Source organism: Tachyglossus aculeatus, chromosome X1, assembly GCF_015852505.1.
Source record: "Tachyglossus aculeatus isolate mTacAcu1 chromosome X1, mTacAcu1.pri, whole genome shotgun sequence".
NCBI lineage: Eukaryota > Metazoa > Chordata > Mammalia > Monotremata > Tachyglossidae > Tachyglossus > Tachyglossus aculeatus.
In genome coordinates, this window is record NC_052101.1 from 128,416,777 (window position 1) to 128,431,010 (window position 14,234).

A 14,234-nucleotide genomic window follows, 5' to 3' on the forward strand; every position below is an offset into this window, starting at 1 on the left:
GAAGCAGATTTCAAACACATTCACTTATTTCTAAAATTGCCGATCAAGGAAAAAACAGCAGGTATCAGTTCAGGGGCATCCTATTTTGCAGACCAGAGTGATCTGTGCTTTTCATTTGTAGGAAAGCCTTGTTAGATGTCATTAATAAATACTCTCTTTCTATAAAAGCTGACCACAAATAACTGACACAAGAAGAATAGTATCAGGGAGCTGTTTTTCTTTTTTATCTCATGTTCTTAAGGAAACCCAATAAATGTATGCTTTTCCAACAAGAATTTAGAGAAATGCCAAGGAAAACACCTCTGTTTATATATGTTTGATAGTGAAAAACGTTACTTTTACTATTTTAAACAGACCTGATGACTAATCCAACACTGTCCAGCAAAACCAAGTATGTCAGTCAGGGAATGATAAGCCCATTATCCTGTTTTTAAGAAGAGAAAACTAAACACAGCTCCCACAGCCTTTGCCATTTCAGAAACCTGGAAAGCTAGTTTGTTCAGGTTAAAGGAGGGAATTCTGTATCAAGCTATTAGTAAGAAGGCAAAATTGGAATCTCTCAGAAATAAATTTTCTGGTGTCTAGTACATACAGGTATTAGGGTTTCTTCAATGCCTAGACCAATAACGGATTTAAATTCCATTAAAAAAAAATTGGGAGGATTCAATTTGGTCAAAATATAATTGTTCAATTGAGGTGATTTGGGAAGGGCTCCTTTCAAAAATAAAATTACCAGAGTTATCGGCTACTATTTTTTCCTTATCTTCAGTATGGCAAAATGTATTACTTCCATATAAAAAAAAAGACAAGAAATAAAATCAGTGGTTCTTGGGAAAAAAATCCAGCTGGATTGGATCAGATTCAAAAGTAATTCTTCAGGAAACCATAGGGAACTGGTTGACTCAGGGAATTAATAATGGGAAAGAGGCCCTTTCACCTGGAGGTGGCCAGTTCAAATCTGACCCAGGACTGTAGTGATAGAAAGTCATTACCATCTGATGGGCTGCTTAGTGGTCTATGTGGAAGGAGCTGATTTGCTTTAGTTTGGGTTTCCAGGCCAATAAAGGTAGTGTCCCTAGTTTAACAAGCTGACCACTGCAATCGTCTTCATTGTCACTCTTTGAATGGAATTAGAGGCAAAATGCAAGACCTTTCAACTACTCACAAGGGGGTGGTGGGGGGAGAGAGACTGTTGAACGGAGGGTCAGGAAACAGAGTCATTTTCCTAGAAAAGGGGAAAACATGAATTTCCATGGCAACTCCCTGACTTCTTAAAAGTATCTCATCTCTTCATCCACTGTGAGCCTTTTGTGGGCCAGGGACCATGTCCAATTCTCATCAGGGTATTTTTTTTTTCTCAGTGCTTAGCACGGGGCTCTGCACCCAGTAAGCACTTGAGACGATTACTGTTACTTCTTTTGCTGCTGCTGCTACTACAACTATTCATTCAATCATATTTATTGAGCACTGTGTGCAGAGCACTGTACTAAGCGCTTGAGTAGTAGCACTAAAGAATGTTGTCAGAATTCCTTGAGCATGGGTAAAAAAGTTTATATTGCCTTGTAAAATCCAGAATAGCTGGAACTAAGAATCTTTGTTCTGTTATACTCTCCCAAAAGCTAAATACAGAGCTTTCCTTCCACAATCACTCACTCAATACTACACTAATCTTCTCCGCGGACATCTGGCCCAAGTCCTACCTCTGGCCCAGAATGCTCTCCCTCCTTACATCCAAGAGACAGTTAGTCCCTCCACCTTCAAAGCCTTAGTGAAGGCACAGCTCCTCCAAGAGGCCTTCCCTTCTCTCCTTCTACAGCCCAGCCCGCACCCTCCGCTCCTCTGCCGCTAATCTCCTCACCATGCCTCATTCTCACCTGTCCGGCCATCGGACCCCGGCCCACAGTCATCCCCCTGGCCTGGAATGCCCTCCCTCCCAACATCCGCCAAGCTAGCTCTCTTCCTCCCTTCAAGGCCCTACTGAGAACTCACCTCCACCAGGAGGCCTTCCCAGACTGAGCCCCCTCCGTCCTCTCCCCCTCGTTCCCCTCTCCATCCCCCGTCTTACCTCCTTCCCTTCCTCACAGCACCTGTATATATGTATATATGTTTGTACATATTTATTACTCTATTTATTTATTTTACTTGTACATATCTATTCTATTTATTTTATTTTGTTAATATGTTTGGTTTTGTTCTCTGTCTCCCCCTTCTAGACTGTGAGCCCACTGTTGGGTAGAGACTGTCTCTATATGTTGCCAACTTGTACTTCCCAAGCGCTTAGTACAGTGCTCTGCACACAGTAAGCACTCAATAAATATGATTGATTGATTCCCTGACTAAGCCCTCTTTCCCTCTTCTCTCACTCCCTTCTGCATCACCCTGACTTGCTCCCTTTATTCATCCCCAGCTCCCAGACTCATGGCACTTATTAACATGTTTATAATTTATTTATTTATGTATTTATTCATACTGTCACCTCTAGATGGTAAACTCATTGTGGACAGGGAATGTGTCTGTTGAGAAGCAGCATGGCTTAGTGGAAAGAGCACGGGCTTGGGAGTTAGAGGTCATGGTTTCTAATCCTGGCTCTGCCACTTATCAGCTGTGTGACTTTGGGCAAGTCACTTAACTTCTCTGTGCCTCAGTTACCTCATCTGTAAAATGGGGATTAAAACCGTGAGCCCCACATGGGACAACCTGATGACTTTGTATCTACCCCAGCGCTTAGAACAGTGCTTGGCACATAATAAGTGCTTAACAAATATCAACATTATTATTATTCATTCTTATATTGTACTCTCCCAAGTTCTTAGTACAGTGCTTTGCACACATTAAGCACTCAATAAATATGACTGATGGAATGAATGAATGAATATTGATGATATTGTCCCCCCAATAGGCTGTCTCTTTAAAATAATATTTTTATTTAATCTTGAAGAAATTCAAAGGCATTGCTTTCATCCTCACCAGGACCGTGAGGCCCATGTGGAAGAAGCAGCATGGCCTAGGGGAAAGACTCTGGGCTTGGAGTCAGAGGACCAGGGTTCTAATCCTGGCTCTGCCACTTGCCTGCTGTGTGACCTTGGGTAAGTCACTTCACTTCTCTGGACCTCAGTTACCTCATCTGTAAAATGGGGATTGAGACTATGAGCCCCATGTGGGACAGGAACTGTCTCCAACCTGATTAGCTTGTATCTTCCCCTATGCTTTAGCACAGTGCCAGGTACACAGTAAGTGCTTAACAAATACCATTAAAAAAAGGGAAAGATGCATCTGCTTTTTCTATCTTGTATCTACCCCAGGTCTGTGCAAGCCCTAAATACATAACCTAACTGAAAGAACCTAAACTTTAGGAGCCATTGAAAAAGGCTAATCCCAAATCCTGACAGGCCCTTCAACACCTGAGGGGAAACAAGCAAAAGAGGGTGGGGCAGATAGATCAACTAGGATGTGCTGTAGGCTGAACAACCCCCCAAGCCACTGGAGAAATAAACAAGATGTTCTCCAGAAGCTTTTCCTAAAGCATAACTTTAGGTATTTGAGGACTTGCAGTCAATCTTTCCCAAGGCAGGGTCCATTTCGACTTTAATCAGTATCGTGCATGTGATTATGTGTATATGACAAAGTCCGCATTTGGAAAACTGACTGCAGAGAGCAAGGACTGTTCTGAGAGAGGACTGTATGCTATTTAATAGTTTAGGGGCCACCATTCTCACAGTATGTTCTGGATTTAAATTTCAACACATGTCCATTGCTTTATTTTTGCTACATGAAGGAATGACTTGTTTTGATGTCCGTCTCTCCCGCTCTAAATAATAATAATAATGATGGCATTTATTAAGCGCTTACTATGTGCAAAGACTGTTCTAAGCGCTGGGGAGGTTGTAAGGTGATCAGGTTGTCCCACAGGGGGCTCACAGTCTTAATTCCCATTTTACAGATGAGGTAACTGAGGCACAGAGAAGTGAAGTGACTTGCCCAAAGTCACACAGCTGACAATTGGCAGAGCCGGGATTTGAACCCATGACCTCTGACTCCAAAGCCCGGGCTCTAGACTCTAAGCCAGTTGTGAGCAGGGATTGTCTCTATTGCTGTATTGAACTTTCCAACTGCTTACTAAGTACAATGCTCAGCACACAGTAAGCACTCAATAAATACGATTGATTGAATGAATGAATGGCCGTTTGCTGCTGTGATCTCACACCTTGAGAGTAGGGATCATGTAGTAGGAGTAACAGCAGTTGTAGAAGTAATGGTACCAGAAGAGCAATAGTAGTGGTAGTAGTAGTGGTATTTATTGCACTAAGCATTTGGGAAGGACAAAATAGAGTGACACATTCCCTGCCCACATGAAGGTTACAATTTACTTCTACTAACCCTAGTCTGTGCCTCTGTTTCCTCATCTGTAAAATGGGAATTAAGTATATTTTCTCCCTCCTGCTTACAGTGTAAGCCCCATGTGGGATAGGGACTGTATCTGATCAATGCATAATTGGCCCACTCAAGTTTATCCCAGTGCTTGGTACCCAGTTAAGCCCTTCACAAATACTACAGTTATTAGTATTACTCTTCCAAGCATCTAGTTCAGTGCTCTACATACAGTAGCTGCCCAAATCCCATTGACTTTTTGACCTCATTCCCACATATATCCAAACTGGCAGGTGGAACTTGACTCACTGCCAGGCTACATGGTGAGACTGTGCTACGAACAAGGCGAGATTTCACGGTGCCAATGGCCATCCAGGTTTCACTAGACTGGCAAAATGGGTCTTTGACAACCCACATCGCTGGTGACCACCAATCCAACGTGGGCTTCTTTAGTGATTACAAGGGAGCTTTCAAAAGATCCTGGAGATGCCACTCAATGCTAAGACACTATTACCAGAATTAATAAAGTTTATAAAAAGTAGTTGAACACACAAACTGCTTACCTATACTCCACGAGAGAGAAATTGAGTAAGGGTTGTAAAAGCTTGAAAAAAAATCAATTTATTTTTAGATTTCAAAACCACAATATGACTGTCTGGCCCAAGTAATCCACTTTATTATAATGCTGCCACATTGATTTACACCACGAGAGTAAGATGAGGAGATTTTTCAGCCTCCCGGGAATTCCTATACATTGGAATGTGCTTAAGAACTCCTTTAAGAACTTCAGCTCTTCTGGGGCAATCTCCTTTTAATTTCATTCTGCATTCATTACTGTTTTGTAGGTGCTTCTAATTATGGGCTTCAGACAAGTCTGCTGACCCCAACATTTTGTTAAGGTGAGTTGGGTCGATTCTTAGATATTTGCTCTAGTTATATAAAAATATTGTGCCATTGATTTTGCAAATAACTTGGATTAGTATGTAAAAAAAACTATTAAAAGTCATTTGCCATTATAATAATCTAGAAGAAGCATTTACAAAGGCTTGAGAATCTAATCCAACAGATTATTGGAGTCGACAGCAAATTACGCTTTTATTTTCCGTTGATGTTATTGGCTATATGATTGCATAGAAGCGAAATGATGCACAGGAAACGGGGTTTTCATTAGATGCTTTTTCAGACCGGGACAATTAGCATCACTGGTACGCTGCTTAAGAGCACTTAAAAGCAGGTAGATGTTCCTTATCTTGCATCCAACATGGCACCTTACTAAACCGGCTGGGTCCAATTTGGTGAGACTACTGGTTGTCACTGGATTACTTAAGCATGCCATCCAGCGATAGTCTTTGACCAATATAGGTGACAGATCCTGGAATGGCTGCCCAAATCAGAATAATAAAACCAGTGAGCCTGTCTTCCTCAATCCTTCAGAAGAATTTCTTTCCATTGCCTCACTTTCAGAGATGAGGATTTTTTTTCTTTCCCTCCTGACTGTGGATCATAAACTTACCTGCTCTCAGTGAGTCTTAAAAGCTAGCACGTCCAAGAGCCCTTTCCCAAACACACTATCAGTCCATTGGCAATTCTTCTTTCATTGTCTCAGAATTTAAAGTTTGGGGTCTTTCTATCCATTTCTCCCTCCTGATTTTTCTTTCAAGGAATGGAAATTCCAAACCTGCTTGCCCTCCAGACAGGCCGATGCCTAAGGCTGGGGAGGGACTCGATCCAGTCCCATCTCCGTGCATTCCAACAGTCAGGGTCTTGAATATTCCCTGTCTATTCTCCCAACAACCTCTCCTACTTTGTCGATCTAGTGTCTTCCAACCCCTGAAGCCACGGAGTTTGGGGCTGGGTTTTTTGTCTTCCTTTTTTTTTTTTTTCTAGAGTCTAACTCAGAGCCCTCCTGCTGCTACCGGAGCCCCACTTATCCGGCGTCTCCGGAGCTCTTGTCAAACCTTAGGAGAAAGAGTCCAGCCTATTTTCGCTCTAGGCAATGTTCTCAACACTCCTTCCTAATGCAGCTTACCTTCAGTCATTCTTGCCTGTGTTTGTCCTGCAATGCAGTTAATTAGAATAACAAGACGCTTTTTGTTTCAGTCTATAGATTTGTACCCAGTAGAGAGTTCTTTATATAGGAATGTTAGATTTAAATAAAAACTCTTCGTTACTTCCATTGAACAATATAGCACATGTTGATGTGAATCGGAAGAAAACAGCTCTTTTAGGGTGCTGGTGTCTCTTCCTAAATTTATAACTAATACAACTACAAAAACGACAAAGCTCTCTCTCTTTCTGTCTCTCTCTCTCTCTCTCTCTCACACACACACACACACACACACACACACACACACACACAGACACTCTCACTCCCTCTCTCGCCTTCTCTCTTTCACTTGTAAATGAAATCATAATAACGAAACTGAACATTCTATATTTTAATTAGCGTGGGCAGCTAAGGCAAGCTCTGAGAGAGACGTTTTTCTTTCCATGATGCTCTATCGCCCTCTTTCCCCTGCGGCTGCCCCAAGCCTGGATCTACTGGACGGAGGAGGAGATCCAGGCTCCGATTAGCCATGCAGAGATGTTCAGCAAGGTGGGGAAGAGCCGCCAGGACGACGTTCATAGTAAATGTTGAGTTTGCATAGGATCCTTCTCCAAAGCTCAACACACTTGATTTTCTGTAGAGCAACTCCCCTTGCCTGGGTCTACGTAGTCTGATTACCATGCTCTGTGAACTCTCCAATAATAGGGGTTTGGGTAAATACTCCCAAGCCTTTAACTGGAAAAAAAATACCAATTTTTGGAAAAAAAAGGAAAGAGGAGTGAGGGAGGAGGAGGAAAAGGAAGAGAGGAGGAAGAGGAGGGAGGGAGGAGGAAGCAGAAGGAAAGGTGGAGGGGGGAAACGGAGGAAGAAAAGGGGACAGAAGGAAAAGGGGGAGGGGAAGAGGTGGAGGGAGGAGGGGAAGGAGGGTGGAAAGCAATCAATCAATCAATCGTATTTATTGAGCACTTACTGTGTGCAGAGCACTGTACTAAGCGCTTGGGAAGTACAAGTTGGCAACATATAGAGATGGTCCCTACCCAACAGTGGGCTCACAGTCTAAAAGAAAAAAAGGATGAAGCAGAAAAAAGGATGAAGAAGCAAGGAAGTAGGAGGGAAGGATAAGGTGGAAAAAAACGTGAGCAGGAGGTGGGATAGAAGGGGAAAAGTGAGAAGGAGGGAAGGAGGGCAAAGGGGAGGGGAGGGAGATGAAGGAGAGGGATGAAGGGAAGGGGAAGAAGGAAGGGAAAGAGGAGCATGAGAAGCACAAGCACAAGAAGCAGCACAGCCTAGTGGATAGAGCCTGGACCTGGGAGTCCGAAGGACCTAGGTTCTAATGCCACTTGTCTGCAGTGTGACCTTGGGCAAGTCACTTAACTTCTCTGTGCCTCAGCTGCCTCATCTGAAAAAAAAGGGGATTGATAATAATAATGATAACCATGGTCTTTGTTAAGCGCTTACTATGCTCCCAGCACATGGACTGTGTCTAATCTGATTATCTATTATCTTGTATCTACCTCAGCTCTTAGTTCAATGCCTGGAACATAGTAAGTGCTTAACAAATACCATTTTTAAAAAACGGAAAGGAGAGGCAGAGTGCAGGGAGAAGAGGGAGTGAAAGGCGGAGAGAGAAAAAGATTTGATCTCTAGTCAAAAACAGTGAGAATCCAGATTCAGAAAGGAGGTACAACAACTGTGAACCTCCTTACTGTTGCTCTGCACACAGTACACAGTAAGCGCTCAATAAATACGATTGATTGATTGATTGTGAACTACTTTTCAGGCAGGACAAAACGGCTCCATTCAACAGATGGATAAACAGATTCAGCAGAGATAAGTGATTTGTTCTAAGTCACACAACTTCTTGATCCAGCAGGTTGAATTTTTGAAACAATAAAGCATGATCTTTCCTGTTCATTGCTGTTCCATTGAAGCTGGCCTTACATTGTGACGAATCCTACAGGGACCTATTATCATGACTGTGTTGCTTAAATAAATACAAAGGAATTGAAATTATTTGCTTATTAAATCTGGCTCCACACACTCAAAAATATCAATTTATCTTATTTTGTTCTTGCTTCAATATACTTTAATGCTCTGCCCTCTAATAATCAGTCTACTTACATGTTAATTCATCTACAAGGGGAAAAGATAAAGATTGTATTTTACTTACTAATATGTGAATTTAAAAAATCCTTAAAAGAAAAGGAATTACAGTAACCAAAGTGTGTGTGTGTGTGTGCGTGTGTGTGTGTGTGTCTTGGGGAGGCAGCGGGAGAGAACAGGGGGGCAGATGTGAGGGGAGATATGGGCTATTTCCCAATTGCTATTTCCCAATTTCCCAGTTGATTTTATCAACACTTTATTAGCATTTATTAGCATACCCCAAATGTATTTGGAAAAAATGCTTTGGTACTTTTGGCATTTCAGGGGAGCAGGTTCCTACTGATTTGGATCAATGCCCATTAGTTTAACACTGTCATCTGAGACCTCGGACTTTCAGCTCACACATAGTAAAAGAGAGCTGCTCTGCTCAAGTTCAAAAATAAAGGCAGCCCATGTTAAAAAATAAAATTGGTCAGTGCTACAGTGGGTCTGCCTATTCAGTAAGGCAAAGACTACAGCCTGCATTCATTTTGTATATTCTACAATCAATGATGAGAATTTTTCTCCTTCCAAAATCGAACTTTCTATCACATGAAGCCTCAGTAGCTTCTCCTTGATGCCCACCCAGTCATGAAGCTGCATTATGTCATTTTCAGATTCCCTTAGCCCTTTAAGGGATTGAAAAAAAAATATTATTTGGGTGCAACATGAGTTACAAAAGAGACAGACAGGGTCCTTGCACTGTAAGACTGACAATCAAGCATTTAGGAAACCTTGCCTAACTAATCATTTCTCCCCAAACATTTGACCATGGAGGAAGTAGTTACTTGTTTTTATTGAAAATTTCCAAAGAATTAGTAAAGGCCAAATACGTTGCTCCCTCTTAGCCTTTGTCATAATAATAACTATTATTCAGCTATCTGTGATTTTCTTCAGCGATGTCATTGCTGGGAGCCAAACACCCCAAGTAATCTATCTTCCACTGGTACCCAAACTGCCTAATGTCAAGAAACAAGAAGATAGGAGATGTTCGGGTTAAAAGCTGCCTATGACATTTAAAACTCTGCAAATGAAACTCCATACATTAAAGACAGGAGGCATTATTGGTGACCATTTATGCCATGGAATGATGATGAAGATTCAGTTCGAAGAAACCTATTGAACTGATTTCATTTCTGACCTTTTGAAGTGGCCAGGTTCAACTCATTTTCTCCTTTTAGTTGCATCTGAAGCAGGCAACAGCCCATAGCTCAGAAGCAATACAGTGCTCATCCTAAATTTCCATGAAAATGAAATAATGAAGGACAGTAACCTTCCAGTTAATTAAAAATGGCTATTGAGAAGATAGGTTTTAGTCCTCAACTGATGTCCCTATCTATTTATGCCCATTTGCTTCCTAAGGTAAATGCGTGAGTTACATGCTGCTAAAGAAGGGAGATCATTTTCTCCTCTCCCTCCTATTCCAAAAGGAGTGGAAGAGAGGATTTAGAAACCTCAAGGACCAACAAACAAGTCACTTATAGGAACACACGAATTTGTAGTGCTTCCTTGGATTGACCATTTGTTCTGAAACACACACTACCCTCTGATTGAAAGGTGTGAAACCTGTGGCAGGGAAGGCAAGTCACCTATTCCCAATTTAGAATCCAGTTGAGTCTTTCAAGCGGGGAGTCAGGGCAGTATTGGAAATCCAAGTACACTACCGTTTTCTCCCAGACACACCTATCTTAAAAAATGTGAAACAGAAAAAAATGGAATTTATAACCCGCCAAGTACCATATTTTCACAGGGAGATCTTGAGAACTGAAATTGCATTCATAATTGAAATGCTACTGCACTGGTTCTATCCCCCCCACCCCCCCCTTGATTTGTCAAACAAAAAACTGTACTGAAAAAGAATAGTTGGAAATGTAAACTGAATGTCAATTTCATGTGCACAATCATAGCTTCTAAAGGGTAAATTTCCTCAAATAGATATGCATATAAACCTTTGAAGTATATCACCTTTTCTATGGCAACAAGACAGAAAAATGTGGTATTTTTACCATATACTGTAATTGAATTCTATTGACACAAGCTTGTGGTAGCAATGATACTTGGAACACTTTACTAGTAAATCCTGTTCTTTTTTGCTTCCTTTTCTTTGATAAAATCTAGTTTATTGCACGTGAAAGTTATGAGATGATAATTCGCAATTCCCTGATCTCAGCGATTAAACCGATATTTCTCGAGAATACATTTTGTCACCAAACAGTGACCACCGGGTGGGCTGCTACCATGAAAGCCAAGGAAGTTTGGGTGGCTGAAAGACGAAAGACAGGTGTTTGCATTATGAGTGGAGTCGTACACCAGTCATCAGAAATACAGGCTGGGCTCATCTTTGGGATCCTCACCTGAAGCGGTTCTCTATCCTGTAAGCTCTTACAGAGAGAGTAAAGTTTGGCCAACTATTAAGCCTTTCGAAAGTGCTCTACAGTAACGCTCATTTCTTGAAGAACGATTCATGTCCCAGCGGATGTAAAGTGAGTTTTCATGGTCGAATTTCCCTTCAAAGTCACCGTTCATGTTGTGGGGAAGTAAAATTCTGTTTCTGCTCTGAGCATTATTTTACAATCGTGTACAAGATCTTCAACTTTTTTTCAGATGCCTCAAGGGTAAAATGGCTGACCTCTCACACTAGCAGTAGGATATAAAGTCTTTCAAAGTCTCATGTTGGGGGAACTAAGGATAGGTAAGTGAGAGACTTTTATGACATTAGACAGAGCCGTTTCATCTTAGAGGAGTTTAATCACTGGGAGTTAAATTCCAGGACCCAGAGAGGAAGCTCACTGGAAACATATCAGTACTGAAATCTGTAGAGATTTCAGAGGGAATTAGTCAGAGTGTACCAAATAAAACTGAAGATGGTCGGTCCATCCAGAAATTCTATAAACAGCAGCAAAGCTTCTGTGCTCCTACAGTCTACAAGAAGCCGATTCATATGGGGTCTAAGGCCAACTGCTCATTCTTTGAACAGTTTTTGGCAAGAAGGCAGGTCTGATTAAGGGGGACTAGAATAGTCCAAAGCTGGAGGTATGGTCTGAGAAGGATTCCCTCACCTGGAATTGGAAGGGATTTTTTTTTGGGGGGGGGGGGGAATCAAAGATGGATTGAGACCTTTCACCTTTTCCATGGAGAAATAAACATGAGACAGGGGCTCTTGGAATCGATATCAGAGCCTTGCAAGATCCCCCATTTGTAATTGCCACGCTGACTGCATTTTCATGAATTACGAATTTCTCGGACTTTCTCAATGCCACAGATTGCAGTGTGATGAAAAACCATACTAGTTATAAGGTTCCTCTGAGGATCCCCGCAACACACAACAAATTTTGCTCTCAGGTAATATGCTCTTTATGACACCGATGCTTCAAATGATGAAAATCAGAGGAAAAACCTGCATTTGCCCTGAACCACGTAGAACAGAAAGAATAGGGCACCCCTGAATAAATGAGACAACTAGGCAGAAATTTCGGCTCTGTTTCATGAGGAATGCCATGGCTCATTCTGCATTCGGCGAGGTATAACAGTGAGGGTTAATGCATGGAAAATCCTACACTAGAATCTTACATAAGTATCTATTTCCCACATATAGTTTTCCAGTTGAAAAGAGCACATAATGAAGCCAGGAGGGGACATGCAGAAAAGCTTTTAACCATTTAAGTGGTAGTCCATGGGTAGGAAGAATGGTCTTTGGGTAGTTTTGTACAATATAGCCACTACCTTTACATTTCCCCTCATTTTAACTTGTGTCAATGCCTGAAAAACATCGCTTTCCAACCCAGCTCAGTTTTTGACATTTCCATTCAAACCCTGAGGAAAACCCTGTCTGGAAATCTGATTATAAGGAAATCTAAGACATCAAACCGAGGAAAGTATTCCTGATCATTCCTATTCAAGGGAAACTCGAGGAATTGTCAAAAGAGGAAGAATAAAGTTAAGAGGATCCTTCACCGGCTGTTTAGCTCCTTGGCGGCTCTCTTCTTTAATTGGAGCGAAGGTGGGCAGCTGGTCGTTTGCTTTCTATTAAGGACTAATGCTGTGCGTGGAAGACAGTAAACAATTCATGCTGTCTGATTTCTTCCACTGAGCAGCCCAAGCCAACAGCTGGCATTCCTGCCCACGGCTAGGAATGGCTTTTCACGGACTTGCCCTGCGACTTGGCTGTGGATGAGGGGTGAGCATGATAGAGAGAGTTCGGTTGTGGTCTACATTTGTGGGAAGTAGGGAGGGAGAGAGGAAGGGAGAGAAGGAAAGAAGGAAGGAAGGAAGGGAGGAAGGAAGGAAGGGGGAAGAGATGATGGAAGGAAGGAGAGAAGGGAGGAAGAGATGATGGAAGGAAGGGAAGAAAGGAGGAAGAGAGGGATGAAGGAAGGAAGGAAGGAAGGAAGGGACATATGAAGGGAGCAAGACAGGATGCAAGGAAGGAAGGGAGGAAGGAAGGGGGAAGAGATGATGGAAGGAAAAGAGGAAGGGAGGAAGGGAAGAAGAGAGGAAGAGGAAAGGAAGAGAGGAAGAGACGAAGGAAAAAAGGGAGGAAGAGAGGAAGGGAGAGAGAGGGGAAAGAAGGAAGGAGGTGGGAATTGGATGGAGAGGGTGACAGGGACCTGTTGGCATCTAGGCTGCCCGGAATCTCTTCGCCCCGGCCAGTTAGGGGAGAAACCCGGGAGAAAAACGAGAAAAGTGATGGGTTCGTGCCTGCCTGCCTGGGGTCGCGGGGATAGCTAGGGGGGCAGGGGAGCCCCTCGTCCGGGGAAACAGTCCGGGGGACTGTCTCCGCCGGGGCTGGACGGAGGCTGGCCCAGTGCGGGCAGAGCCACCCGACGGGTGAGGCTCGGTCCCGGCCCGACCCGCCCCTCCCGCCTCCCCACGACTGCCACTTACCGGTGCTCAGCCTGGGACGGCAGCGGGGCAGGGGCAGGGGCCCGGTCTGCTCAGGTCTCGCTGCCCTCATGGCCAAGCGCCGCGGGCATGTCTCCGGCCGGCGGCCCGGGCAGCGGGGCTGATCCCGATCGATCGGCTAATCTGGGTGGCAGCGCTCCGCTGTTCCCGGCCGGCCGGCCACCCGCCAGACGCAACTGTGAAGCGAGGTGGAAAAGTGAGCAGGCGGCAGCCTCCCCGCGCAGCTCTTATTGGGCTGGTCTCGGAGGCAGGTCCACCGCTTGGAAATGCAGGCAGGGTGGGTTGGGTTTGGGCTTTTTTTTTTCCCCTCCTCTCGCTCTTCCCCTTTTAAAAAAAAAATCAGGGAGACAGAGCGAGACCCAGAGAAAGCGAGACACACACACACTCTCTCTCTCTCTCTCTCTCTCTCTCTCTCTCTCTCTCTCTCTCTCTAAGGGAGACAGAAGGAGAGAACGAGCGAGTGCTCACACAACTTTTCTATCATTCCTTTCTTCGGAGCCTGTCCCCACCCAGCCCGGGAGCTCCGACTCACATTCCCGGGTTTAGCCTCCCGGAAGGAAGAAGGCTAGGAGAGCAGAGAGGGAAGGGGGTGGCAGTGAAGGGGAGGGCACAGGGGACAGCCCCGTAGGTAAGGGAATCAACACAGCATCTATCATGATCTGAGAATGAGGAGTCATTTGGAAGGAAGGCCACAGGGTCCAACGGTTAGGAAAGAGCAGGCTTGCAGGGAGGAGCTTTTTGACCTTTCCAGGAGCTGCATGGTATGTCATGCCTC

The 14,234-nt window shown here is 43.6% G+C and overlaps 1 protein-coding gene across 1 annotated transcript in view; it reads right to left on the bottom strand.

Annotated features, from left to right (window-relative positions):
• Positions 1 to 13,627, bottom strand: part of CDH8 (cadherin 8) — a 429,973-nt gene extending 416,346 nt beyond the window's left edge. Inside the window, exon 1 of the mRNA XM_038740092.1 lies at positions 13,442 to 13,627. The gene's annotated coding sequence lies outside the window, so the exon portion shown is untranslated. The remainder of the gene's footprint in view (positions 1 to 13,441) is intronic.
• Between the last annotated feature and the right edge of the window lie 607 nt (positions 13,628 to 14,234).